Source organism: Sciurus vulgaris, assembly GCF_902686455.1.
Source record: "Sciurus vulgaris genome assembly, chromosome: X".
In the NCBI taxonomy this organism is placed as follows: domain Eukaryota; kingdom Metazoa; phylum Chordata; class Mammalia; order Rodentia; family Sciuridae; genus Sciurus; species Sciurus vulgaris.
Genome location: NC_136471.1, coordinates 46,096,105 through 46,101,172, shown reverse-complemented (window position 1 = coordinate 46,101,172; position 5,068 = coordinate 46,096,105). Strand labels below are relative to the sequence as shown.

Genomic DNA, 5,068 nt, shown 5'->3' with positions numbered 1-5,068 from the left:
ATGAAAAAATTGAGGTTTAGAGAAAATAAGTATTGTCTCCAAAGTGACTCAGTTAGTAAGTAACACACAGGATTTTAATTTATATACTGAAGCACTATGTCATACTGTACCAATAAAGAATTAAAAAATAAGAAACAAAAATAACTGAAATTCATCTATGAATTCTTACATTCACAAACAAGAACATACCTTTAATTCAGCTGCTTGCAGGAGGTATCCCAATAAGATATTGGGATTTATCATCAATATCAATAATTTATATGTATTTATTCCTGGGATTAAAAATGGGAGCAATTCCTGAGGAACAGGAAAGCAATACCTTTCTTCATTAAGAAAATTGGTTTACCAAAGTAAACCAGATAAACTTGTCAGAGATAGCACTAAGGAGGGGTAGAATAGAATGTAGAATGTAGTCCTAGAAAGAGTAACTATATAGAAATATGTATTCCAGGGAATCTAGTAACAGCAAAAGGAACAGTGACAAAGTGTAGTTTTGATCCTCAAAAAGCAGAAATATAAGTGTTATTTTGCATTTAGGGAAAATTATTCAATTTCCTTTTATAAATTCAGTTGATTTTTTCCTGTTATCCTGCAAAAATAGGAGAGTTAATTTGCAAGCCAGATCCTAATGATACAATGTTCATTTTTTAAAAAATAGTATCTGTTTTTATGAGATTATATTCTTCAAATAGTTTTAGTGCTTGATTTATTTTTCACTTAATATTGTATAAGTTCTGTACCTTCTCTAAATTTGAGATTTTCATTTCTAAATATTCATGCTTTTGCCTTATGTGTAAATGTAATTATATATTTTCCAACACATGTAAAATTAATAAATGTTCTGTTATATAGTTTAAAAAAAGGTAAAGCAAGTGAGGAAAAGAGAAGATGAAGCAGGTGATTGTATTATTAAGATACCTCTTTCCCTCTCATCATTCTACTTCTAAAATCAGCCTGTTAGGGTCTGTATGTACCTATTTGTCAAGGAGATATTTTTGCATTGAAGAAACATGATATTTAATAGGAGAAGCTAAGAATAATTTTGAAATGGTAGCTGATGTCCAAGGAGGACAGGTCAGGTTGGAATTACACAGTGGGAGGTATAAAAGCCCTGGGTAATAGAGGAATATGTGGCATTAACTGTGAGAAGACAAATAAAAAGAAAGGAAAAAGGGAGAAATAGTTTTTATCTACTTCAGAATTTTGATCATGGGTAGGCATTATTTATTTCTATTTCTGAGACATTCGAATTATCTGGAAGAGTTAAAATTTATAATACTAGAGTTCGGATTGTGAAATTTCTACTTTTTAACTTACTGGTGTTAGAAGGGATTTGATATTTGCTGCCAGAATTCTCTTGGAATCTTCCATTGGCACAGACCTAGAAATGTTAACTTTGAAAAATGGCATTTGGCTGGCAGCCCCTGACACAATCACTCTTGATTTCTACTAAAATACCTATGAAGACATAGAAAAATGTTGATAACTCACAACAATACTGATAACTCAGAATGAGAATGAAATTATTGCTATAGCCAGGGAGAAATTTCCATTAGTAAAAAATCAGGAAGCAATGCATTGAAAAGGGCAATCCATGAGCTGCACATATTATGCTGCTAGAAATTTGGGAAGCTTAAACATTGAAAATATAAAAACTAAGATATGCTCCAATACAGTCTAAATCCTGGTTCCAGAACACAAAATTTTATTTTCATAAACACATGAGTGGTATCCTATTGTGTGGAGATATATTTTACATTGCTAGAAGCACCTCCCCATACACTTCCTGTATGTACTTGGCAACTGGAACACCTAGAAAACAATGAGGAAAGAAGGCAAACAGGAGTGGCTTTGGAACTTTGAATATGAGGTAGTAGTGAATTCTTTCTTCAAAGTTCATTCTTCACAAACACATTATTTGAAGTAGGAACACAGAAAAGAACAAGTAGGAATGCATACCAGGGATTCTAATTTTTTTTTGTTTATTCCATTAGTTCAGATTTTCAACAAAGAAGTCATTTGGGTCAGAAAGAGGATCTATTGTTAGATCAAAGAAGTCATATTAGATAAATCAAGTTAGACACTGAAGTCAGGCCATTGAGATCATATATATCTACATGTTGTATCAGATCAGATACAATTGTGTATCTGAGAAAGGAATATATCTAATAGCCAATTGAGCTTAGCCTAGGAAATTGTTTCTCCTAACTATTGGCTAATATGGGATCAAGATAGATTGCAACTCCTTTAAAGATAAGCAATAAAGAAAAAAAAAAGAATGCATACAGAAAACTCACAAACAGGCTAAAGGCAAGATCATTCTGCAGGTTTAGAGTAGGAAGACATTTATGAAAATGAGTTTTAAAGGAATAAGAAATTACAATTTTTATTTTGGCTAAAATGCATGAAGACACAGCTTTTATGAAGAAAGGAAGTACAAAATGACAAGTGTTCACTTAGCATGATATTCTCTACTTCCATTCATTTCATTCTTCCTTATGGCTGGGTAACATTTCATTGTGTTTGTATGCCACATTTTCTTCATCCATTCATCATTTGAAGGGCACCTAGGTTGTTTCCATAGCTTGGCCCTTGTGAGTTGAGCTCATATACACACTGATGTGGCTCCATCATTGTACTATGCTGATTTTAAGTCCTTTGGGTGTACACTGAGGAGTGGGATAATTGGATCAAATGTTAGTTCCATTCCAAGTTTTCTAAAGAATCTCCATCCTCTATTCTATAGTGGTTTCACCAGTTTGCAGTCACACCAACAATGTATGAAAGTAATAGTTGTCTTATTTAAATGGTGTATGAGCTATATATGCTCATTTTAGAGGGTTGGTCCTCTACAGAAGAGTACAAAAAGTTACATTGTGTCTCTTATTCTGAGATATGACAATTGGTATTTTTTATGTACACTCTTTTCCATCTATGTTTTTGACTCTGATGAAACAAAATCAAATGTAAAATTCCACATCCTGCTTTTTTGTAACCTAATATTTGGGAGAATTTATTCATGCAACTGAAACCTTTCAAACCATCATTTTTAATAGCTGTTCAGGTGACTCTGCCATTCTGCAATTGAGGTATGCCTAGATTATTCACAAATAGGCCTTTTTATTTGTCACTATTTAAAATATGCATTTTACACACATTCTTGAACTGGTGGTTCATATGAATTTACTTGTTAACTTTAGTGCCTATCTCATCCCCAGTAGCATTTCCAGAACCTTTACCATGAAAACTCCATGAGTGTTCTTAATTCAAGCTTGAGCATCTTCAGCAATTGTACTTTCCTACCAAAGATATCATGAAGAAGATAGACTGGTAAGCCTTTTCTCTGTCTTTCCCAATGCTGTCTTGATCACTTCTTTTAAGTCCTCCATATCTCCTGAATCATGATTTCCATCATTTTCTTCCACATTTGGTGGACCTGTTTGTGCTGAGCATAAAAGGTCTTTCATATCTGAATGTTGCATTTTTTAAGTAAAACCAAAACAAATCAGATGCAGCAAATAGCCATAAGTAGTCTTGACATGAACATGAACTTCATCATGGGCTGCCATTTTTTTTTTGACCATGGAACACATGTTGTAAGATCCATGCAATGCCACTTAGGCAGTTTTTGTCCTGAACTTCCTTAGTAATTAGCTTGAATTTTCTTGATGCAATTTCATCATTCTGCAGATTAGCCAAGGCTCAATTCAGACATATGACTCTTGAGGCCATCAGATGCAATTTTGGTTACTTGAGTCCTCATGACTAATGTTTTTTTCCAATATTTCTTATATTGAACATAGCCAATGCTTTCCAATTATACCAGTCTGTCTTAGAAAATGCATCGGTCACTCTCTTCTTGACTCCCTTCTTGCCACCTTTTATAAGGCACATGTCCTTGTCAAACTCCATGGTGCTTTTCATAGAACCAAAAGTTGTTCATGATTTTGTTATGTTTGATGTTACAACAAACATGTATGTATACGACTTTTTTTCTGAATCTCATATCATTTCCTTATAATTGATTCCTAAAGTTAGAGATACTAGGTCAAAATGAAACATATTTTTACAATTCTCGACATACCATGCTTTCCAAAAAGGTTTTTAGTAATTTATACTCTTCCTCCAACCAATCCTTTAACTCTCCAGTCTCAGCATGCCCTTAGAAACATTACTCAACATCTAAATATCTATTCATTTAACTTAAAAAACATTTAAGTTGTTTTAACTTCCATGATTTTGCCTATTCCTTTGAACATATATTTTAAATGATAACTGTGCAATTGTGGTTACTTCTCTGTGGATTGTCCATATGTGACTTTTGCCATTTTAGGAGGTTGTTTTGTCATTTTAGTTATTCCTTTGTTACTTGGAAAAAACTGTGTAATCTGAATATATTTGAATATTTAAAATAGAAAACTTTGTTTTTAATTATTTAAAAGTTGATAATATTTTTGACTATTGAGACTAGAGATCATAATTAATTTATGGCAGCAAGAAAATGGAAAGAGAGTTTCATAGAACAATATCTATATGCTCATCCTGAGAGAATTTGTGATTTCTAGCCAAGGCTTTCCTTCAAACATGTGAAAATTAACATATCATCTGTTTTACTCCATAAATATACACTTCAGCCATCGTTTTCACTTCAAGACTATGCCATACTTACAGAGCCAATTTTTTTTTTTCATTTGTTCTGCTCTCCTTTCTTAGTAGACCCAGAATTTAATGGATACTTTCCAAGACTGAAATTAAATATGATCTTACAGGATCTCAGTTCTTGGAAATTTTGTGAATGTGTATGTAACTATTGTGACAGGGCAAGAATGTAGTCTAGTCAGAGGATAAAGTTCTCAATTAGAGCATTCCTGGCATTCTTTTCCCAAGTTTTTTCAACATTTCTATGCATATATTCAGAACTAAAACCTCTGGCATTGCTCATACTGAGGTAACTTGCTTGTGCACTTCCACAGATTTCCTTAACCTCTGTGGTTCCTGCAAACAGAGCCCAAGTTTGTTAATTGGAGGCATATTGTACACTAAGGTTAGCTAATGCTGTGTTATGCAT

At 33.1% G+C, this 5,068-nt stretch overlaps 1 pseudogene across 1 annotated transcript; it reads right to left on the bottom strand.

Moving 5' to 3' along the window:
• Positions 1-3,235: 3,235 nt before the first annotated feature.
• Positions 3,236-3,912, bottom strand: LOC306651083 (small ribosomal subunit protein eS1-like; annotated as a pseudogene). Its single transcript has one exon. The product of its transcript is annotated as a small ribosomal subunit protein eS1-like (transcript).
• Between the last annotated feature and the right edge of the window lie 1,156 nt (positions 3,913-5,068).